Source organism: Lissotriton vulgaris, chromosome 7 (genome assembly GCF_964263255.1).
Source record: "Lissotriton vulgaris chromosome 7, aLisVul1.2, whole genome shotgun sequence".
Classification (NCBI taxonomy): Eukaryota; Metazoa; Chordata; class Amphibia; order Caudata; family Salamandridae; genus Lissotriton; species Lissotriton vulgaris.
This window is the reverse complement of record NC_141695.1, coordinates 1,389,116,725-1,389,140,357: the sequence shown is the minus strand read 5'-3', so window position 1 is coordinate 1,389,140,357 and position 23,633 is coordinate 1,389,116,725. Positions and strand designations below refer to the sequence as shown.

Below are 23,633 nucleotides of genomic sequence, written 5' to 3'. Positions count from 1 at the left end.
CAATTTTAGTATATGTGCTGCCGAAGCGAGCACACTTTATTGATGAGCTGACAATGTTTATAAACTCTCTAAATCTACAGTCTCTATACATAGGGTGGCCTGGCAGAGATGCTCAGATGGCCAGTACGCATTCAAATCTGAGCCAATGGTCAAAAATGTATGAAGAGTAGCAATCCATTATTCTTCACTGCATTTGTGGTCCAAGACTAAACACACCGTAAGTATGTAGATTATGCCAGATTTGCAAAGGCTCATGGTTCGGGCTACAGACAAGGAGCATTGTGACGTCACGCTGCCTGTGGAACAGTGATATTAAAGGTGAAACAGCTGCACAGTAGGTTAGGTGAAGGGCTCTGAGAGTGGAAAGGCAGCATGCTTGGGTCTCTGGACAAGGTGAGCCTATGATAATGTGTCTGAATTTTCGCCTGTGTTGTAATATTAAACCCCTTATTGTTGTAAACGCCTACTTACTAAGGAGTTCTCAAGCTCAGCCCCACACAGACCTGGAACTGATTATGTTAATGCAAACTATTTAAGAAACTGAGCCTGATCTAAAACATTTCCTTGGATCTAGGACCATTTCGCCTAGCTTTTAGGTCCTTCCTTCTCCTAAAGTACTTTGTACAACTTAGGAAAACCTCACAGTACAGACTTTCAGGAGGTTAGATGGGTTTCCTTGTGCCTTCACACACACACACACACTTTCTAGCCCTCTTAAGGACAAAAGGATGCGTGAGTCTACATAGGGCCAGTGGCGCAATGGATAACGCGTCTGACTACGGATCTGAAGATTGTAGGTTCGACTCCTATCTGGCTCGGAAGGGTTGTAGGTCCCTGTTTGATTATATTCCTATGGAATTCTTATTTACCTCAGACTTGTTGTAGGTTCAATATTCTCCAGCAGGATTCATCCAGCAGTTGTTCCACGGTAGAGCGCAAGTAATAGGACCACGGCTAGTTAAACGTTTCCCATTTGCTGCTGGACTCTATGTGATGGCCGTCACGTGGTGTGCTGCTTTTGTATTTCAACATGGGTCCCTGATTCTCTTAATTACAAAAAATCTTGTTGACAAAAGTGTGTGTGCGCGAAGGTCTGTGGACGTAGGCAGGTGTGTGCAATTGAATGCTTACCCATTTACATGTGTGAATGAACAAACCAACTCCTTGTGGGCTGCTAGCTTACAACTGGTAGCCCCAGTAGCCAGGCAGAACCACAGGTAAGAATAGAGAGAGAAAGTTGGTCCATTATTAGAGAAGGCCCATGAGCATCTTGCACTGCTACCTTCCTCCCCGATCGGCCGCAATCGGCCAAGACCTCTCTATTAGGGTAGAGGGTGAACATTTCTTGGACCTCAGAAACTGAGGGATGTAGACCCAATATGTCCTCCAAGCGCCTAGAGGCCTGGTGCCCAATCTGGCATGGTGTTTTTCAGCTTACCCGAGCAATCCGGTTGCAAGGTGGACTTTAACAATACTGCTAAAAAGGCACTCCCAGACATCCCTGAGGCCTTCATTTGCATAGGCCCTGCCCTTCTCTTTGTCCTGCTTCCCACAAAGCAACGCAACACTGCAGCAGTATAGATTTGGGGGTGGTGAAGAATAATGACAAGGAGGCTAAAAAAGAGAAAGAAAAGTCCCAGAAGTCCTGCAGGCTTCCTTGCTAAATGCAGCTGAACATAGAGCGCACCTTCTTTACTGCAAAGCAAATACATTAAAAATGTTGAGGAGAGACTAATTGAAAAATACATATTACGGGGACAGCACTGGGACCTGCTTTATTTTTTCAATTAGTCTTGAAAACAAAAAAGATTTCTATCCTAAAAGCTGTTAAAAATATGGAACGCTTCACGATTTTGCGTGTCATCCTTGCGCAGGGGCCATGCTAATCTTCTATGTATCGTTCCAATTTTAGTATATGTGCTGCCGAAGCGAGCACACTTTATTGATGAGCTGACAATGTTTATAAACTCTCTAAATCTACAGTCTCTAGACATAGGGTAGCCTGGCAGAGATGATCAGATGGCCAGTACGCATTCAAATCTGAGCCAATGGTCAAAAATGTATGAAGAGTAGCAATCCATTATTCTTCACTGCATTTGTGGTCCAAGACTAAACACACCGTAAGTATGTAGAATATGCCAGGTTTGCAAAGGCTCATGGTTCGGGCTACAGACAAGGAGCATTGTGACGACACGCTGCCTGTGGAACAGTGATATTAAAGGTGAAACAGCTGCACAGTAGGTTAGGTGAAGGGCTCTGAGAGTGGAAAGGCAGCATGCTTGGGTCCCTGGACAAGGTGAGCTTATAATAATGTGTCTGAATGTTCGCCTGTGTTGTAATATTAAACCCCTTATTGTTGTAAACGCCTACTTACTAAGGAGTTCTCAAGCTCAGCCCCACACAGACCTGGAACTGATTATGTTAATGCAAACTATTTAAGAAACTGAGCCTGATCTAAAACATTTCCTTGGATCTAGGACCATTTCGCCTAGCTTTTAGGTCCTTCCTTCTCCTAAAGTACTTTGTACAACTTAGGAAAACCTCACAGTACAGACTTTCAGAAGGTTAGATGGGTTTCCTTGTGCCTTCACACACACACACACACTTTCTAGCCCTCTTAAGGACAAAAGGATGCGTGAGTCTACATAGGGCCAGTGGCGCAATGGATAAAGTGTCTGACTACAGATCAGAAGATTGTAGGTTCGACTCCTATCTGGCTCGGAAGGGTTGTAGGTCCCTGTTTGATTATATTCCTGTGGAATTCTTATTTACCTCAGACTTGTTGTAGGTTCAATATTCTCCAGCAGGATTCATCCAGCAGTTGTTCCACGGTAGAGCGCAAGTAATAGGACCACGGCTAGTTAAACGTTTCCCATTTGCTGCTGGACTCTATGTGATGGCCGTCACGTGGTGTGCTGCTTTTGTATTTCAACATGGGTCCCTGATTCTCTTAATTACAAAAAATCTTGTTGACAAAAGTGTGTGTGCGCGAGGGGCTGTGGACGTAGGCAGGTGTGTGCACTTGAATGCTTACCCATTTACATGTGTGAATGAACAAACCAACTCCTTGTGGGCTGCTGGCTTACAACTGGTAGCCCCAGTAGCCAGGCAGAACCACAGGTAAGAATAGAGAGAGAAAGTTGGTCCATTATTAGAGAAGGCCCATGAGCATCTTGCACTGCTACCTTCTTCCCCGATCGGCCGCAATCGGCCAAGACCTGTCTATTAGGGTAGAGGGTGAACATTTCTTGGACCTCAGAAACTGAGGGATGTAGACCCAATATGTCCTCCAAGCGCCTAGAGACCTGGTGCCCAATCTGGCATGGTGTTTTTCAGCTTACCCGACCAATCCGGTTGCAAGGTGGACTTTAACAATACTGCTAAAAAGGCACTCCCAGACATCCCTGAGGCCTTCATTTGCATAGGCCCTGCCCTTCTCTTTGTCCTGCTTCCCACAAAGCAACGCAACACTGCAGCAGTATAGATTTGGGGGTGGTGAAGAATAATGACAGGGAGGCTAAAAAAGAGAAAGAAAAGTCCCAGAAGTCCTGCAGGCTTCCTTGCTAAATGCAGCTGAACATAGAGCGCACCTTCTTTACTGCAAAGCAAATACATTAAAAATGTTGAGGAGAGACTAATTTAAAAATACATATTACGGGGACAGCACTGGGACCTGCTTTATTTTTTCAATTAGTCTTGAAAACAAAAAAGATTTCTCTCCTAAAAGCTGTTAAAAATATGGAACGCTTCACGAATTTGCGTGTCATCCTTGCGCAGGGGCCATGCTAATCTTCTCTGTATTGTTCCAATTTTAGTATATGTGCTGCCGAAGCGAGCACACTTTATTGATGAGCTGACAATGTTTATAAACTCTCTAAATCTACAGTCTCTAGACATAGGGTAGCCTGGCAGAGATGATCAGATGGCCAGTACGCATTCAAATCTGAGCCAATGGTCAAATATGTATGAAGAGTAGCAATCCATTATTCTTCACTGCATTTGTGGTCCAAGACTAAACACACCGTAAGTATGTAGATTATGCCGGGTTTGCAAAGGCTCATGGTTCGGGCTACAGACAAGGAGCATTGTGACGTCACGCTGCCTGTGGAACAGTGATATTAAAGGTGAAACAGCTGCACAGTAGGTTAGGTGAAGGGCTCTGAGAGTGGAAAGGCAGCATGCTTGGGTCCCTGGACAAGGTGAGCTTATGATAATGTGTCTGAATTTTCGCCTGTGTTGTAATATTAAACCCCTTATTGTTGTAAACGCCTACTTACTAAGGAGTTCTCAAGCTCAGCCCCACACAGACCTGGAACTGATTATGTTAATGCAAACTATTTAAGAAACTGAGCCTGATCTAAAACATTTCCTTGGATCTAGGACCATTTCGCCTAGCTTTTAGGTCCTTCCTTCTCCTAAAGTACTTTGTACAACTTAGGAAAACCTCACAGTACAGACTTTCAGGAGGTTAGATGGGTTTCCTTGTGCCTTCACACACACACACGCACTTTCTAGCCCTCTTAAGGACAAAAGGATGAGTGAGTCTACATAGGGCCAGTGGCGCAGTGGATAACGCGTCTGACTACGGATTAGAAGATTGTAGGTTCGACTCCTATCTGGCTCGGAAGGGTTGTAGGTCCCTGTTTGATTATATTCCTGTGGAATTCTTATTTACCTCAGACTTGTTGTAGGTTCAATATTCTCCAGCAGGATTCATCCAGCAGTTGTTCCACGGTAGAGCGCAAGTAATAGGACCACGGCTAGTTAAACGTTTCCCATTTGCTGCTGGACTCTATGTGATGGCCGTCACGTGGTGTGCTGCTTTTGTATTTCAATATGGGTCCCTGATTCTCTTAATTACAAAAAATCTTGTTGACAAAAGTGTGTGTGCGCGAGGGTCTGTGGACGTAGGCAGGTGTGTGCACTTGAATGCTTACGCATTTACATGTGTGAATGAACAAACCAACTCCTTGTGGGCTGCTGGCTTACAACTGGTAGCCCCAGTAGCCAGGCAGAACCACAGGTAAGAATAGAGAGAGAAAGTTGGTCCATTATTAGAGAAGGCCCATGAGCATCTTGCACTGCTACCTTCTTCCCCGATCGGCCGCAATCGGCCAAGACCTCTCTATTAGGGTAGAGGGTGAACATTTCTTGGACCTCAGAAACTGAGGGATGTAGACCCAATATGTCCTCCAAGCGCCTAGAGACCTGGTGCCCAATCTGGCATGGTGTTTTTCAGCTTACCCGACCAATCCGGTTGCAAGGTGGACTTTAACAATACTGCTAAAAAGGCACTCCCAGACATCCCTGAGGCCTTCATTTGCATAGGCCCTGCCCTTCTCTTTGTCCTGCTTCCCACAAAGCAACGCAACACTGCAGCAGTATAGATTTGGGGGTGGTGAAGAATAATGACAAGGAGGCTAAAAAAGAGAAAGAAAAGTCCCAGAAGTCCTGCAGGCTTCCTTGCTAAATGCAGCTGAACATAGAGCGCACCTTCTTTACTGCAAAGCAAATACATTAAAAATGTTGAGGAGAGACTAATTTAAAAATACATATTACGGGGACAGCACTGGGACCTGCTTTATTTTTTCAATTAGTCTTGAAAACAAAAAAGATTTCTCTCCTAAAAGCTGTTAAAAATATGGAACGCTTCACGAATTTGCGTGTCATCCTTGCGCAGGGGCCATGCTAATCTTCTCTGTATCGTTCCAATTTTAGTATATGTGCTGCCGAAGCGAGCACACTTTATTGATGAGCTGACAATGTTTATAAACGCTCTAAATCTACAGTCTCTAGACATAGGGTAGCCTGGCAGAGATGATCAGATGGCCAGTACGCATTCAAATCTGAGCCAATGGTCAAATATGTATGAAGAGTAGCAATCCATTATTCTTCACTGCATTTGTGGTCCAAGACTAAACACACCGTAAGTATGTAGATTATGCCGGGTTTGCAAAGGCTCATGGTTCGGGCTACAGACAAGGAGCATTGTGACGTCACGCTGCCTGTGGAACAGTGATATTAAAGGTGAAACAGCTGCACAGTAGGTTAGGTGAAGGGCTCTGAGAGTGGAAAGGCAGCATGCTTGGGTCCCTGGACAAGGTGAGCTTATGATAATGTGTCTGAATTTTCGCCTGTGTTGTAATATTAAACCCCTTATTGTTGTAAACGCCTACTTACTAAGAAGTTCTCAAGCTCAGCCCCACACAGACCTGGAACTGATTATGTTAATGCAAACTATTTAAGAAACTGAGCCTGATCTAAAACATTTCCTTGGATCTAGGACCATTTCGCCTAGCTTTTAGGTCCTTCCTTCTCCTAAAGTACTTTGTACAACTTAGGAAAACCTCACAGTACAGACTTTCAGGAGGTTAGATGGGTTTCCTTGTGCCTTCACACACACACACGCACTTTCTAGCCCTCTTAAGGACAAAAGGATGCGTGAGTCTACATAGGGCCAGTGGCGCAATGGATAACGCGTCTGACTACGGATCTGAAGATTGTAGGTTCGACTCCTATCTGGCTTGGAAGGGTTGTAGGTCCCTGTTTGATTATATTCCTATGGAATTCTTATTTACCTCAGACTTGTTGTAGGTTCAATATTCTCCAGCAGGATTCATCCAGCAGTTGTTCCACGGTAGAGCGCAAGTAATAGGACCACGGCTAGTTAAACGTTTCCCATTTGCTGCTGGACTCTATGTGATGGCCGTCACGTGGTGTGCTGCTTTTGTATTTCAACATGGGTCCCTGATTCTCTTAATTACAAAAAATCTTGTTGACAAAAGTGTGTGTGCGCGAAGGTCTGTGGACGTAGGCAGGTGTGTGCAATTGAATGCTTACCCATTTACATGTGTGAATGAACAAACCAACTCCTTGTGGGCTGCTAGCTTACAACTGGTAGCCCCAGTAGCCAGGCAGAACCACAGGTAAGAATAGAGAGAGAAAGTTGGTCCATTATTAGAGATGGCCCATGAGCATCTTGCACTGCTACCTTCCTCCCCGATCGGCCGCAATCGGCCAAGACCTCTCTATTAGGGTAGAGGGTGAACATTTCTTGGACCTCAGAAACTGAGGGATGTAGACCCAATATGTCCTCCAAGCGCCTAGAGGCCTGGTGCCCAATCTGGCATGGTGTTTTTCAGCTTACCCGAGCAATCCGGTTGCAAGGTGGACTTTAACAATACTGCTAAAAAGGCACTCCCAGACATCCCTGAGGCCTTCATTTGCATAGGCCCTGCCCTTCTCTTTGTCCTGCTTCCCACAAAGCAACGCAACACTGCAGCAGTATAGATTTGGCGGTGGTGAAGAATAATGACAAGGAGGCTAAAAAAGAGAAAGAAAAGTCCCAGAAGTCCTGCAGGCTTCCTTGCTAAATGCAGCTGAACATAGAGCGCACCTTCTTTACTGCAAAGCAAATACATTAAAAATGTTGAGGAGAGACTAATTGAAAAATACATATTACGGGGACAGCACTGGGACCTGCTTTATTTTTTCAATTAGTCTTAAAAACAAAAAAGATTTCTCTCCTAAAAGCTGTTAAAAATATGGAACGCTTCACGATTTTGCGTGTCATCCTTGCGCAGGGGCCATGCTAATCTTCTATGTATCGTTCCAATTTTAGTATATGTGCTGCCGAAGCGAGCACACTTTATTGATGAGCTGACAATGTTTATAAACTCTCTAAATCTACAGTCTCTAGACATAGGGTAGCCTGGCAGAGATGATCAGATGGCCAGTACGCATTCAAATCTGAGCCAATGGTCAAAAATGTATGAAGAGTAGCAATCCATTATTCTTCACTGCATTTGTGGTCCAAGACTAAACACACCGTAAGTATGTAGAATATGCCAGGTTTGCAAAGGCTCATGGTTCGGGCTACAGACAAGGAGCATTGTGACGACACGCTGCCTGTGGAACAGTGATATTAAAGGTGAAACAGCTGCACAGTAGGTTAGGTGAAGGGCTCTGAGAGTGGAAAGGCAGCATGCTTGGGTCCCTGGACAAGGTGAGCTTATAATAATGTGTCTGAATGTTCGCCTGTGTTGTAATATTAAACCCCTTATTGTTGTAAACGCCTACTTACTAAGGAGTTCTCAAGCTCAGCCCCACACAGACCTGGAACTGATTATGTTAATGCAAACTATTTAAGAAACTGAGCCTGATCTAAAACATTTCCTTGGATCTAGGACCATTTCGCCTAGCTTTTAGGTCCTTCCTTCTCCTAAAGTACTTTGTACAACTTAGGAAAACCTCACAGTACAGACTTTCAGAAGGTTAGATGGGTTTCCTTGTGCCTTCACACACACACACACACTTTCTAGCCCTCTTAAGGACAAAAGGATGCGTGAGTCTACATAGGGCCAGTGGCGCAATGGATAACGCGTCTGACTACGGATCAGAAGATTGTAGGTTCGACTCCTATCTGGCTCGGAAGGGTTGTAGGTCCCTGTTTGATTATATTCCTGTGGAATTCTTATTTACCTCAGACTTGTTGTAGGTTCAATATTCTCCAGCAGGATTCATCCAGCAGTTGTTCCACGGTAGAGCGCAAGTAATAGGACCACGGCTAGTTAAACGTTTCCCATTTGCTGCTGGACTCTATGTGATGGCCGTCACGTGGTGTGCTGCTTTTGTATTTCAACATGGGTCCCTGATTCTCTTAATTACAAAAAATCTTGTTGACAAAAGTGTGTGTGCGCGAGGGGCTGTGGACGTAGGCAGGTGTGTGCACTTGAATGCTTACCCATTTACATGTGTGAATGAACAAACCAACTCCTTGTGGGCTGCTGGCTTACAACTGGTAGCCCCAGTAGCCAGGCAGAACCACAGGTAAGAATAGAGAGAGAAAGTTGGTCCATTATTAGAGAAGGCCCATGAGCATCTTGCACTGCTACCTTCTTCCCAGATCGGCCGCAATCGGCCAAGACCTGTCTATTAGGGTAGAGGGTGAACATTTCTTGGACCTCAGAAACTGAGGGATGTAGACCCAATATGTCCTCCAAGCGCCTAGAGACCTGGTGCCCAATCTGGCATGGTGTTTTTCAGCTTACCCGACCAATCCGGTTGCAAGGTGGACTTTAACAATACTGCTAAAAACGCACTTCCAGACATCCCTGAGGCCTTCATTTGCATAGGCCCTGCCCTTCTCTTTGTCCTGCTTCCCACAAAGCAACGCAACACTGCAGCAGTATAGATTTGGGGGTGGTGAAGAATAATGACAAGGAGGCTAAAAAAGAGAAAGAAAAGTCCCAGAAGTCCTGCAGGCTTCCTTGCTAAATGCAGCTGAACATAGAGCGCACCTTCTTTACTGCAAAGCAAATACATTAAAAATGTTGAGGAGAGACTAATTGAAAAATACATATTACGGGGACAGCACTGGGACCTGCTTTATTTTTTCGTTTAGTCTTGAAAACAAAAAAGATTTCTCTCCTAAAAGCTGTTAAAAATATGGAACGCTTCACGAATTTGCGTGTCATCCTTGCGCAGGGGCCATGCTAATCTTCTCTGTATCGTTCCAATTTTAGTATATGTGCTGCCGAAGCGAGCACACTTTATTGATGAGCTGACAATGTTTATAAACTCTCTAAATCTACAGTCTCTAGACATAGGGTAGCCTGGCAGAGATGATCAGATGGCCAGAACGCATTCAAATCTGAGCCAATGGTCAAAAATGTATGAAGAGTAGCAATCCATTATTCTTCACTGCATTTGTGGTCCAAGACTAAACACACCGTAAGTATGTAGATTATGCCGGGTTTGCAAAGGCTCATGGTTCGGGCTACAGACAAGGAGCATTGTGACGTCACGCTGCCTGTGGAACAGTGATATTAAAGGTGAAACAGCTGCACAGTAGGTTAGGTGAAGGGCTCTGAGAGTGGAAAGGCAGCATGCTTGGGTCTCTGGACAAGGTGAGCCTATGATAATGTGTCTGAATTTTCGCCTGTGTTGTAATATTAAACCCCTTATTGTTGTAAACGCCTACTTACTAAGGAGTGCTCAAGCTCAGCCCCACACAGACCTGGAACTGATTATGTTAATGCAAACTATTTAAGAAACTGAGCCTGATCTAAAACATTTCCTTGGATCTAGGACCATTTCGCCTAGCTTTTAGGTCCTTCCTTCTCCTAAAGTACTTTGTACAACTTAGGAAAACCTCACAGTACAGACTTTCAGGAGGTTAGATGGGTTTCCTTGTGCCTTCACACACACACACACACACTTTCTAGCCCTCTTAAGGACAAAAGGATGCGTGAGTCTACATAGGGCCAGTGGCGCAATGGATAACGCGTCTGACTACGGATCTGAAGATTGTAGGTTCGACTCCTATCTGGCTCGGAAGGGTTGTAGGTCCCTGTTTGATTATATTCCTATGGAATTCTTATTTACCTCAGACTTGTTGTAGGTTCAATATTCTCCAGCAGGATTCATCCAGCAGTTGTTCCACGGTAGAGCGCAAGTAATAGGACCACGGCTAGTTAAACGTTTCCCATTTGCTGCTGGACTCTATGTGATGGCCATCACGTGGTGTGCTGCTTTTGTATTTCAACATGGGTCCCTGATTCTCTTAATTACAAAAAATCTTGTTGACAAAAGTGTGTGTGCGCGAAGGTCTGTGGACGTAGGCAGGTGTGTGCAATTGAATGCTTACCCATTTACACGTGTGAATGAACAAACCAACTCCTTGTGGGCTGCTGGCTTACAACTGGTAGCCCCAGTAGCCAGGCAGAACCACAGGTAAGAATAGAGAGAGAAAGTTGGTCCATTATTAGAGAAGGCCCATGAGCATCTTGCACTGCTACCTTCTTCCCCGATCGGCCGCAATCGGCCAAGACCTCTCTATTAGGGTAGAGGGTGAACATTTCTGGGACCTCAGAAACTGAGGGATGTAGACCCAATATGTCCTCCAAGCGCCTAGAGACCTGGTGCCCAATCTGGCATGGTGTTTTTCAGCTTACCCGACCAATCCGGTTGCAAGGTGGACTTTAACAATACTGCTAAAAAGGCACTCCCAGACATCCCTGAGGCCTTCATTTGCATAGGCCCTGCCCTTCTCTTTGTCCTGCTTCCCACAAAGCAACGCAACACTGCAGCAGTATAGATTTGGGGGTGGTGAAGAATAATGACAGGGAGGCTAAAAAAGAGAAAGAAAAGTCCCAGAAGTCCTGCAGGCTTCCTTGCTAAATGCAGCTGAACATAGAGCGCACCTTCTTTACTGCAAAGCAAATACATTAAAAATGTTGAGGAAAGACTAATTGAAAAATACATATTACGGGGACAGCACTGGGACCTGCTTTATTTTTTCAATTAGTCTTGAAAACAAAAAAGATTTCTCTCCTAAAAGCTGTTAAAAATATGGAACGCTTCACGAATTTGCGTGTCATCCTTGCGCAGGGGCCATGCTAATCTTCTCTGTATCGTTCCAATTTTAGTATATGTGCTGCCGAAGCGAGCACACTTTATTGATGAGCTGACAATGTTTATAAACTCTCTAAATCTACAGTCTCTAGACATAGGGTGGCCTGGCAGAGATGCTCAGATGGCCAGTACGCATTCAAATCTGAGCCAATGGTCAAAATGTATGAAGAGTAGCAATCCATTATTCTTCACTGCATTTGTGGTCCAAGACTAAACACACCGTAAGTATGTAGACTATGCCAGGTTTGCATAGGCTCATGGTTCGGGCTACAGACAAGGAGCATTGTGACGTCACGCTGCCTGTGGAGCAGTGATATTAAAGGTGAAACAGCTGCACAGTAGGTTAGGTGAAGGGCTCTGAGAGTGGAAAGGCAGCATGCTTGGGTCTCTGGACAAGGTGAGCCTATGATAATGTGTCTGAATTTTCGCCTGTGTTGTAATATTAAACCCCTTATTGTTGTAAACGCCTACTTACTAAGGAGTTCTCAAGCTCAGCCCCACACAGACCTGGAACTGATTATGTTAATGCAAACTATTTAAGAAACTGAGCATGATCTAAAACATTTCCTTGGATCTAGGACCATTTCGCCTAGCTTTTAGGTCCTTCCTTCTCCTAAAGTACTTTGTACAACTTAGGAAAACCTCACAGTACAGACTTTCAGGAGGTTAGATGGGTTTCCTTGTGCCTTCACACTCACACTTTCTAGCCCTCTTAAGGACAAAAGGATGCGTGAGTCTACATAGGGCCAGTGGCGCAATGGATAACGCATCTGACTACGGATCAGAAGATTGTAGGTTCGACTCCTATCTGGCTCGGAAGGGTTGTAGGTCCCTGTTTGATTATATTCCTGTGGAATTCTTATTTACCTCAGACTTGTTGTAGGTTCAATATTCTCCAGCAGGATTCATCCAGCAGTTGTTCCACGGTGGAGCGCAAGTAATAGGACCACGGCTAGTTAAACGTTTCCCATTTGCTGCTGGACTCTATGTGATGGCCGTCACGTGGTGTGCTGCTTTTGTATTTCAACATGGGTCCCTGATTCTCTTAATTACAAAAAATCTTGTTGACAAAAGTGTGTGTGCGCGAGGGTCTGTGGACGTAGGCAGGTGTGTGCACTTGAATGCTTACCCATTTACATGTGTGAATGAACAAACCAACTCCTTGTGGGCTGCTGGCTTACAACTGGTAGCCCCAGTAGCCAGGAAGGACCACAGGTAAGAATAGAGAGAGAAAGTTGATCCATTATTAGAGAAGGCCCATGAGCATCTTGCACTGCTACCTTCTTCCCCGATCGGCCGCAATCGGCCAAGACCTCTCTATTAGGGTAGAGGGTGAACATTTCTTTGACCTCAGAAACTGAGGGATGTAGACCCAATATGTCCTCCAAGAGCCTAGAGACCTGGTGCCCAATCTGGCATGGTGTTTTTCAGCTTACCCGACCAATCTGGTTGCAAGGTGGACTTTAACAATACTGCTAAAAAGGCACTCCAAGACATCCCTGAGGCCTTCATTTGCATAGGCCCTGCCCTTCTCTTTGTCCTGCTTCCCACAAAGCAACGCAACACTGCAGCAGTATAGATTTGGGGGTGATGAAGAATAATGACAGGGAGGCTAAAAAAGAGAAAGAAAAGTCCCAGAAGTCCTGCAGGCTTCCTTGCTAAATGCAGCTGAACATAGAGCGCACCTTCTTTACTGCAAAGCAAATACATTAAAAATGTTGAGGAGAGACTAATTGAAAAATACATATTACGGGGACAGCACTGGGACCTGCTTTATTTTTTCAATTAGTCTTGAAAACAAAAAAGATTTCTCTCCTAAAAGCTGTTAAAAATATGGAACGCTTCACGAATTTGCGTGTCATCCTTGCGCAGGGGCCATGCTAATCTTCTCTGTATCGTTCCAATTTTAGTATATGTGCTGCGGAAGCGAGCACACTTTATTGATGAGCTGACAATGTTTATAAACTCTCTAAATCTACAGTCTCTAGACATAGGGTGGCCTGGCAGAGATGCTCAGATGGCCAGTACGCATTCAAATCTGAGCCAATGGTCAAAAATGTATGAAGAGTAGCAATCCATTATTCTTCACTGCATTTGTGGTCCAAGACTAAACACACCGTAAGTATGTAGATTATGCCAGGTTTGCAAAGGCTCATGGTTCGGGCTACAGACAAGGAGCATTGTGACGTCACGCTGCCTGTGGAACAGTGATATTAAAGGTGAAACAGCTGCACAGTAGGTTAGGTGAAGGGCTCTGAGAGTGGAAAGGCAGCATGCTTGGGTCTCTGGACAAGGTGAGCCTATGATAATGTGTCTGAATTTTCGCCTGTGTTGTAATATTAAACCCCTTATTGTTGTAAACGCCTACTTACTAAGGAGTTCTCAAGCTCAGCCCCACACAGACCTGGAACTGATTATGTTAATGCAAACTATTTAAGAAACTGAGCCTGATCTAAAACATTTCCTTGGATCTAGGACCATTTCGCCTAGCTTTTAGGTCCTTCCTTCTCCTAAGGTACTTTGTACAACTTTGGAAAACCTCACAGTACAGACTTTCAGGAGGTTAGATGGGTTTCCTTGTGCCTTCACACACACACACACACTTTCTAGCCCTCTTAAGGACAAAAGGATGCGTGAGTCTACATAGAGCCAGTGGCGCAATGGATAACGTGTCTGACTACGGATCAGAAGATTGTAGGTTCGACTCCTATCTGGCTCGGAAGGGTTGTAGGTCCCTGTTTGATTATATTCCTGAGGAATTCTTATTTACCTCAGACTTGTTGTAGGTTCAATATTCTCCAGCAGGATTCATCCAGCAGTTGTTCCACGGTAGAGCGCAAGTAATAGGACCACGGCTAGTTAAACGTTTCCCATTTGCTGCTGGACTCTATGTGATGGCCGTCACGTGGTGTGCTGCTTTTGTATTTCAACATGGGTCCCTGATTCTCTTAATTACAAAAAATCTTGTTGACAAAAGTGTGTGTGCGCGAGGGTCTGTGGACGTAGGCAGGTGTGTGCACTTGAATGCTTACCCATTTACATGTGTGAATGAACAAACCAACTCCTTGTGGGCTGCTGGCTTACAACTGGTAGCCCCAGTAGCCAGGCAGGACCACAGGTAAGAATAGAGAGAGAAAGTTGATCCATTATTAGAGAAGGCCCATGAGCATCTTGCACTGCTACCTTCTTCCCCGATCGGCCGCAATCGGCCAAGACCTCTCTATTAGGGTAGAGGGTGAACATTTCTTTGACCTCAGAAACTGAGGGATGTAGACCCAATATGTCCTCCAAGAGCCTAGAGACCTGGTGCCCAATCTGGCATGGTGTTTTTCAGCTTACCCGACCAATCTGGTTGCAAGGTGGACTTTAACAATACTGCTAAAAAGGCACTCCAAGACATCCCTGAGGCCTTCATTTGCATAGGCCCTGCCCTTCTCTTTGTCCTGCTTCCCACAAAGCAACGCAACACTGCAGCAGTATAGATTTGGGGGTGATGAAGAATAATGACAGGGAGGCTAAAAAAGAGAAAGAAAAGTCCCAGAAGTCCTGCAGGCTTCCTTGCTAAATGCAGCTGAACATAGAGCGCACCTTCTTTACTGCAAAGCAAATACATTAAAAATGTTGAGGAGAGACTAATTGAAAAATACATATTACGGGGACAGCACTGGGACCTGCTTTATTTTTTCAATTAGTCTTGAAAACAAAAAAGATTTCTCTCCTAAAAGCTGTTAAAAATATGGAACGCTTCACGAATTTGCGTGTCATCCTTGCGCAGGGGCCATGCTAATCTTCTCTGTATCGTTCCAATTTTAGTATATGTGCTGCGGAAGCGAGCACACTTTATTGATGAGCTGACAATGTTTATAAACTCTCTAAATCTACAGTCTCTAGACATAGGGTGGCCTGGCAGAGATGCTCAGATGGCCAGTACGCATTCAAATCTGAGCCAATGGTCAAAAATGTATGAAGAGTAGCAATCCATTATTCTTCACTGCATTTGTGGTCCAAGACTAAACACACCGTAAGTATGTAGATTATGCCAGGTTTGCAAAGGCTCATGGTTCGGGCTACAGACAAGGAGCATTGTGATGTCACGCTGCCTGTGGAACAGTGATATTAAAGGTGAAACAGCTGCACAGTAGGTTAGGTGAAGGGCTCTGAGAGTGGAAAGGCAGCATGCTTGGGTCTCTGGACAAGGTGAGCCTATGATAATGTGTCTGAATTTTCGCCTGTGTTGTAATATTAAACCCCTTATTGTTGTAAACGCCTACTTACTAAGGAGTTCTCAAGCTCAGCCCCACACAGACCTGGAACTGATTATGTTAATGCAAACTATTTAAGAAACTGAGCCTGATCTAAAACATTTCCTTGGATCTAGGACCATTTCGCCTAGCTTTTAGGTCCTTCCTTCTCCTAAGGTACTTTGTACAACTTTGGAAAACCTCACAGTACAGACTTTCAGGAGGTTAGATGGGTTTCCTTGTGCCTTCACACACACACACACACTTTCTAGCCCTCTTAAGGACAAAAGGATGCGTGAGTCTACATAGAGCCAGTGGCGCAATGGATAACGTGTCTGACTACGGATCAGAAGATTGTAGGTTCGACTCCTATCTGGCTCGGAAGGGTTGTAGGTCCCTGTTTGATTATATTCCTGAGGAATTCTTATTTACCTCAGACTTGTTGTAGGTTCAATATTCTCCAGCAGGATTCATCCAGCAGTTGTTCCACGGTAGAGCGCAAGTAATAGGACCACGGCTAGTTAAACGTTTCCCATTTGCTGCTGGACTCTATGTGATGGCCGTCACGTGGTGTGCTGCTTTTGTATTTCAACATGGGTCCCTGATTCTCTTAATTACAAAAAATCTTGTTGACAAAAGTGTGTGTGCGCGAGGGTCTGTGGACGTAGGCAGGTGTGTGCACTTGAATGCTTACCCATTTACATGTGTGAGAGGAACAAACCAACTCCTTGTGGGCTGCTGGCTTACAATTGGTAGCCCCAGTAGCCAGGCAGAACCACAGGTAAGACTAGAGAGAGAAAGTTGGTCCATTATTAGAGAAGGCCCATGAGCATCTTGCACTGCTACCTTCTTCCCCGATCAGCCGCAATCGGCCAAGACCTCTCTATTAGGGTAGAGGGTGAACATTTTTTGAACCTCAGAAACTGAGGGATGTAGACCCAATATGTTCTCCAAGCGCCTAGAGACCTGGTGCCCAATCTGGCATGGTGTTTTTCAGCTTACCCGACCAATCCGGTTGCAAGGTGGACTTTAACAATACTGCTAAAAAGGCACTCCCAGACATCCCTGAGGCCTTCATTTGCATAGGCCCTGCCCTTCTCTTTGTCCTGCTTCCCACAAAGCAACACAACACTGCAGCAGTATAGATTTGGGGGTGGTGAAGAATAATGACAAGGAGGCTAAAAAAGAGAAAGAAAAGTCCCAGAAGTCCTGCAGGCTTCCTTGCTAAATGCAGCTGAACATAGAGCGCACCTTCTTTACTGCAAAGCAAATACATTAAAAATGTTGAGGAGAGACTAATTGAAAAATACATATTACGGGGACAGCACTGGGACCTGCTTTATTTTTTCAATTAGTCTTGAAAACAAAAAAGATTTCTCTCCTAAAAGCTGTTAAAAATATGGAACGCTTCACGAATTTGCGTGTCATCCTTGCGCAGGGGCCATGCTATTCTTCTCTGTATCGCTCCAATTTTAGTATATGTGCTGCCGAAGCGAGCACACTTTATTGATGAGCTGACAATGTTTATAAACTCTCTAAATCTACAGTCTCTAGACATAGGGTAGCCTGGCAGAGATGATCAGATGGCCAGTACGCATTCAAATCTGAGCCAATGGTCAAAAATGTATGAAGAGTAGCAATCCATTATTCTTCACTGCATTTGTGGTCCAAGACTAAACACACCGTAAGTATGTAGATTATGCCAGGTTTGCAAAGGCTCATGGTTCGGGCTACAGACAAGGAGCATTGTGACGTCACGCTGCCTGTGGAACAGTGATATTAAAGGTGAAACAGCTGCACAGTAGGTTAGGTGAAGGGCTCTGAGAGTGGAAAGGCAGCATGCTTGGGTCCCTGGACAAGGTGAGCTTATGATAATGTGTCTGAATTTTCGCCTGTGTTGTAATATTAAACCCCTTATTGTTGTAAACGCCTACTTACTAAGGAGTTCTCAAGCTCAGCCCCACACAGACCTGGAACTGATTATGTTAATGCAAACTATTTAAGAAACTGAGCCTGCTCCAAAACATTTCCTTGGATCTAGGACCATTTCGCCTAGCTTTTAGGTCCTTCCTTCTCCTAAAGTACTTTGTACAACTTAGGAAAACCTCACAGTACAGACTTTCAGGAGGTTAGATGGGTTTTCTTGTGCCTTCACACACACACACACGCACTTTCTAGCCCTCTTAAGTACAAAAGGATGCGTGAGTCTACATAGGGCCAGTGGCGCAATGGATAACGCGTCTGACTACGGATCAGAAGATTGTAGGTTCGACTCCTATCTGGCTCGGAAGGGTTGTAGGTCCCTGTTTGATTATATTCCTGTGGAATTCTTATTTACCTCAGACTTGTTGTAGATTCAATATTCTCCAGCAGGATTCATCCAGCAGTTGTTCAACGGTAGAGCGCAAGTAATAGGACCACGGCTAGTTAAACGTTTCCCATTTGCTGCTGGACTCTATGTGATGGCCGTCACGTGGTGTGCTGCTTTTGTATTTCAACATGGGTCCCTGATTCTCTTAATTACAAAAAATCTTGTTGACAAAAGTGTGTGTGCGCGAGGGTCTGTGGACGTAGGCAGGTGTGTGCACTTGAATGCTTACCCATTTACATGTGTGAGAGGAACAAACCAACTTCCTGTGGGCTGCAGGCTTACAACTGGTAGCCCCAGTAGCCAGGCAGAACCACAGGTAAGAATAGAGAGAGAAAGTTGGTCCATTATTAGAGAAGGCCCATGAGCATCTTGCACTGCTACCTTCTTCCCCGATCGGCCGCAATCGGCCAAGACCTCTCTATATTTACAATTTTTACCAGGACATGAAATACGTTATAATGTATCATTATTTCTTATGGGGTTAATACAGCAGCACGATTGAGGTTGCCTTCAGTGAAGTGGCTTCCGAGGTTTTTATATAAGTTTACTTCTCTATTTATATCTGTCTCTTTGTAAATGTAATAACTTATTATCATTTCTTGATGTCACATATATGACTTTATTTTTGTTGGGAATTAGGTAGGCTGGAACCTCAGTCCTCTCTCTGTGCGCATGCTGATGGTCACGCCCTTATTCCTCCCTAGCCCATGTGACGGTATATAGTGGAGCCAGGCTAGGTATTCCTTGCTTGGTTTCTAAACGGTCACGTTGTTTTTCCTGTAATGAGCCCTTCGCGATCTAAGCTTTTGGATTTCCCACCGTGTATTTTTCATGGACCTTTCTGGAAGGCAGAGCGAGGCTTCGCTGTGCGTAGTGAAAATGGACTGCTCACTGTGATACTTATCCGGACATCGGAAAGCTGGGTAAAGCGAGTTGACTTTGGACTTGCTTTTTGGATTCGTTGGCGTCTGTGCGCGGCTGCGTGCAGACTGAAGAAACACGTCGGAGAAGATACTTCCGGGTGTTGTGGTTCTATCGGCATCCTTGTGCGTTTTTGGGATGCTTTCACGGACCAGCTGTTAGTCGGTGTTTGTTTTTTGAGTTTGGTGGCCACTGTTTTTCGGGTTTTACGGGAAGTGGGTGTTCAACTTTATCACGCAGCAACCATTAAGGGTTTTTTTTAGTCTCAGGACTTTTTTCCCCTTCTGCTCGTAATTCATCGAACTTTGAGTACGAGTTACTGTGTCTGCGGAGGGAGGCTCAACTCCAGGTACAAAATACGGAATCTCCGACAAAGGACTACTGAATCCCTCATCGGGTAAGGAAAAGAAGAAGGGGTTGTTGTTGAATAATGTTATGGTATGCGCAGAGAGAAAGGGCATGAAGGTGATGTTGAATATTGTCATTTCTCTCTTCTCTCCTCTGCAGGGTGGGAGGTCAATCCTTTCTTCCCCTCGAGACTAAAGGGAGCTGGAGACGTACTGGGTCCATTGAAGCCGCCTTCTTCCCCTTGTTTCTTTTTACCCTTCCCTCTCCCCTGGCTCAGACTGTAGTTGGTTGTGATTGATATCTGGCAGGCTGCAGTCTGTGCGGGGTAGAGAGTTGGGAATATCGTCGCTCCTGCAGCGTGGTTCCAAGTGGGTGACAACTGACAATTTTTAAATCGAATAAAGTATTTTGATTGATTGATAGTGGTATACCATAATTTCCAACAAATCTTTAAAGGGGCAAAGTATCTTATCAGTTGGGATTCACCCCCCACTCCCATGTACAGCCTCTGTCCATTTGCCCACATCATATGTTAAGCACAGAGGGATCTGTCTGTAGCGTAAGATTGTGTAAGCTTCCCACCACGTCCTTGCAACCCTCATGAAAACAGTAATGCTTATAGTTTGGAGCGCCCAAGCAGTCCTCTGTGAGCGGAACATACAAATTAGTGATCGACCCCTCTAAGTCTCCCAGAGCCCCATGTCACTGCTATCCGTAATGTGCAAAGTCTTCTAAAAACCTGTAACTGGAATGGAAGAAAACAAGTATACCAGCCATGGGGGTAGGAGCATCTTAGAGATCGCTATATACCCAAAGGAGGAAAGTGGTACTTCGTCCAAAACGGAAGAGAAGTTCGTATGGCAGATAGGGTCCATCCTATATTGCCACCTATCAGATCTTTCTGGTGTGATACATACAGATCCCCAAATATTTGATGGTGTCATATCTTCAAGGAAATGGAATGTGGGGCAGAACCGGCCACTGCATGCTGACAGCGCAGTCAAGTGATATAAACAGGATTTGTCCCAATTCACTCTGAGGCTTGAGGTCCTACCAAATTGTTGGAGGAGGTTGTAGTGTAGTTCCTATTTTCCCAATAGGCTCTGCGCATTGGAATAACATAAACAGCAGTGTAGACATAGGGCTGAGGTCATCTAGGTCTCTACTGACTATGTTAAACTTAATTTAGGTTTGCGCCAGCTAGCTCAGAGGTCACTGGAAACTTTCTTGAATGAATAGGGAGGGATGAACTTCCCTGGCTCAGACAAGAAGGGATTCAGTTTCCGACAACCGCATAAACATGACAACTTTGCTCCCTCAGAATAAGAGTGTATCTCTAGAGTCGTGTGAAAACAATAGACAGCTATTTCACTCAGTCTACAGTGCATACTTAGTTTCACCAGAGTGCAGAGAAATAGAGAGACAGGCGTTTTCAATAAAAGGTGTTATTTATTGAGCAGTCTTCTTTCTCATGCAAGAGAAATGGATTGCCACAATTGCAATACTTAAAGTAAAGTGCGTACAGTAAAAGTAGTATTATGAAATAATACTGTAAAAGCATTGATATGGTTTCTTAGTCATATGATACTTAAAAATGGATAAAATATATACATACACAAATACATTGACTAACGTACTCAACTGGTGCTTCTAACTAAGCCTACCCCGGTGTACCTGACCTAAGCCTAATACGTGGGAAGGGATGAGTAAGTAGCAGTTTAAGTTAGATTGGTTAAGATAGTTTTGCCAAGAATCTGCACCAGGAATTCTCTTAAGGGTTTAGTCAGCTACGTACCTTGGTAATAGAATGTGGGAGGTCTGGTATCTCTTTCCTCAGGACTCGATCTCCCAGCCACCCACAAGAGTAGGCTGGAAACACCGGAGCTGGATTTTCTCAGCTGGAGAAAAAGACAGCGTCTCTCTCAGTGAGTCAAACGGGAGTGGCGGCTTCCATGGGCTCTTCCATCAGCTGGGCTCTCGGGCAAGTAGATGGCCTCTCTGCTCCAAACCACTGTGTGTTTGCTTAAGGCAACTGTTGGTATTTTATACCTGGAAGGTGCCGGGTTTGACGTAAGGTTGGACATAAGACATCACTAAGAACTAACAGTTCTTTCTGGACTTCAGGAGTTTTTGTTCAAATCAAAACAAAAGCAGGGGGGATTTTCCTGGGCTGCTGGAGGCTTGGTTTGTTTAAAGAACGCGTTGTGCTTTCTAGGAGTCGATAGGAGTAGCCGTGCTGTGCTTTAGACTGCATGGGCTATTACTGAATATGGATCTGATTCTTATGCCTTTATCAGGATATTATTGATTATAACCTCACAAGGGCATAAATTGGGAATATTGAATTAAGGTCCTAGATATAAACACAACACCCACTCCACGGATTAATGTCCATCATTACTAAAAACTAAGCAATAGTAAACATTTAATGATGCATGTGTGTTTTCCAACCCACCCCAAAATACATATTTCGCATTTGAAATGGTATATGGTAAATACACGAAAATGAGTGTTGGTACTGTACGCTTTTCAAGCAGTGTCATCATTCAGATAAATGCATATATATATCCGCTGAATGAATTGCGAAAATTACACATGAAATGGCTCTGAATACAGAAAAGAAGGTCGAGACCATTCCATCACATATTTATACAAAAATGCAGTATATGTGCTAGAGGCTGAGGTAAAATATTGTCTCTAGTATCCTAAAAATAGAAGCTCTGTTCTCTAAGAATAGTTCTACTTTAAGCAGAGTACCATGTGCCAAAATAAAAAGTAAATATTTTGAAAAATGTTCAAAAATATTTTCGCTTTCAGGGGAAGAATAGTTCCAAATATTTTCTGTAACTTTGTTTATCAAAACTGAAGGCCGAATTCAGAGTTCAGGGAACGCTGTGTGCTCATTGTTTTTATTAAGAGTTATTCTCGTTGACTGGAGAAAACATTATTTCAGACAGACCCGCAAAAAATTGGTCTACAATGTCAGGTGAAAGTTTGACCAAGTTTGAAAATACTGCAACTGTGCAGTTCTCTGCGTGATTGTCAAACCAAGTCAGATGAGCGCTGGCACCAAAACCAACGAAGCCGACGATGCTCCCAATGCCCCACCACCATAGTCACCGCCCGAAAGACTTCTAGGCAATAACTGGGAATGGGGAAGTGGAGTGAAAAAGAGAGACAGCCTTGCTCGAGTATTGTAGTCCTCGTGGTCTTGGAGTCTGCTAGTCTGTGTACCACGGTTTCTCTGGTTGGGGTACACTCAACTCCTGCATAGGAGACAAAACTGATAAACAACTACACCCTAATATGAGATTTTTTAACAATAAATTGACTTTTACATAGAGTTTACCATTTCGACCATGGCTATTGCTTCTCTCTGGTAATTAGTCGTTATACTGTTGATCTAAACTATATTTGCACTATCAAGCTGCTGCTAATACTAGCTTACCCGTTAGAGTCTCTTATTAAATGGTGAACCTATTTTTATAAACTGTACAAGGATTGTGTAGGTTTCTCAAACTGGAAATAACTGAAGCCTTCAGTATTTTCTCTGTAAAGTTCGCAACACCTTAAGGGAATATAACCTAGATAGTTCGTATGCTTTGTCTTCACTTCTCTGACAGCAAACTGGACTCTTCCTGGATTTACAAATTATATTGAACGGTACCATATGAAGACGCGCTGACTGGCGACACTGTAGCAAACCTGACGGCTCTGCAGCAAACACCTTCGTTTCTCGGTTGACTCCCACGTTGCGCATGCGATATATTGGTACCTTTGCCACCACTGAATACTCCGAAAACTGTAATTTAATTTCTGAAGAACTGAAAGTCAATGTCAAAACAGAATTACCTACGAACACAAGGAAAGCCAACTTGCCTCCTCACGAAGTCAGTTGAAGTGCGTAGTTCAAACGGAACTCGCACGCATTGAGCGTTTCCGAAGTCGCGAGGCTTTGGACACTAGACTGCTCGCTCCTATGCGTGTCGAGCCCACTGCTGCCGCCATCTTTTGTGGAGGGTCTCGTAATAACTGAATACACTGCTTGAGCATAATCATAGAGATAATGTGTCTGTTCTTCCAACAGGAATATGTTTTCACCTTAACAACACTACTCTTAGTTGTCAATCTACGGCTGTTTCCTACTACTGTAATCATAGTCCTGACAGTATCCCCTTTCAAAGGGGGTTCTCCCAAATAAGTCTTATGGAATTTTTTTGTCAATCTGTGTGCATGTACATTGGTGGCGGGTTCCCACGATCTCTCCTCTGGACCGTATCCCTTTCACTCCACCAAATAATACAGTTTATTTCTAGAGATTTTAGAGTCAAAAATTT

The 23,633-nt window shown here is 44.3% G+C and overlaps 11 non-coding genes across 11 annotated transcripts; 2 read left to right on the top strand and 9 right to left on the bottom strand.

Annotated features, from left to right (window-relative positions):
* Positions 1-1,829: 1,829 nt before the first annotated feature.
* On the bottom strand, positions 1,830-1,936 carry LOC147703786 (U6 spliceosomal RNA). The gene has a single exon (XR_015298375.1). It is a non-coding gene; the product is annotated as a U6 spliceosomal RNA (small nuclear RNA).
* A 1,796-nt stretch (positions 1,937-3,732) lies between these two features.
* Positions 3,733-3,839, bottom strand: LOC147703785 (U6 spliceosomal RNA). Its single transcript, XR_015298239.1, has one exon. It is a non-coding gene; the product is annotated as a U6 spliceosomal RNA (small nuclear RNA).
* Positions 3,840-5,635: 1,796 nt separating this feature from the next.
* LOC147703784 (U6 spliceosomal RNA) lies at positions 5,636-5,742 on the bottom strand. The gene has a single exon (XR_015299084.1). It is a non-coding gene; the product is annotated as a U6 spliceosomal RNA (small nuclear RNA).
* Positions 5,743-7,538: 1,796 nt separating this feature from the next.
* LOC147703783 (U6 spliceosomal RNA) lies at positions 7,539-7,645 on the bottom strand. Its single transcript, XR_015298374.1, has one exon. It is a non-coding gene; the product is annotated as a U6 spliceosomal RNA (small nuclear RNA).
* A 712-nt stretch (positions 7,646-8,357) lies between these two features.
* Positions 8,358-8,430, top strand: TRNAR-ACG (transfer RNA arginine (anticodon ACG)). Its single transcript has one exon. It is a non-coding gene; the product is annotated as a tRNA-Arg (tRNA).
* A 1,011-nt stretch (positions 8,431-9,441) lies between these two features.
* LOC147703781 (U6 spliceosomal RNA) lies at positions 9,442-9,548 on the bottom strand. The gene has a single exon (XR_015299073.1). It is a non-coding gene; the product is annotated as a U6 spliceosomal RNA (small nuclear RNA).
* Positions 9,549-11,346: 1,798 nt separating this feature from the next.
* Positions 11,347-11,453, bottom strand: LOC147703780 (U6 spliceosomal RNA). The gene has a single exon (XR_015299062.1). It is a non-coding gene; the product is annotated as a U6 spliceosomal RNA (small nuclear RNA).
* A 1,789-nt stretch (positions 11,454-13,242) lies between these two features.
* LOC147703779 (U6 spliceosomal RNA) lies at positions 13,243-13,349 on the bottom strand. The gene has a single exon (XR_015298211.1). It is a non-coding gene; the product is annotated as a U6 spliceosomal RNA (small nuclear RNA).
* Positions 13,350-15,145: 1,796 nt separating this feature from the next.
* LOC147703778 (U6 spliceosomal RNA) lies at positions 15,146-15,252 on the bottom strand. The gene has a single exon (XR_015298210.1). It is a non-coding gene; the product is annotated as a U6 spliceosomal RNA (small nuclear RNA).
* A 1,797-nt stretch (positions 15,253-17,049) lies between these two features.
* On the bottom strand, positions 17,050-17,156 carry LOC147703777 (U6 spliceosomal RNA). The gene has a single exon (XR_015298439.1). It is a non-coding gene; the product is annotated as a U6 spliceosomal RNA (small nuclear RNA).
* Positions 17,157-17,870: 714 nt separating this feature from the next.
* Positions 17,871-17,943, top strand: TRNAR-ACG (transfer RNA arginine (anticodon ACG)). Its single transcript has one exon. It is a non-coding gene; the product is annotated as a tRNA-Arg (tRNA).
* The last annotated feature ends 5,690 nt before the right edge of the window (positions 17,944-23,633 follow it).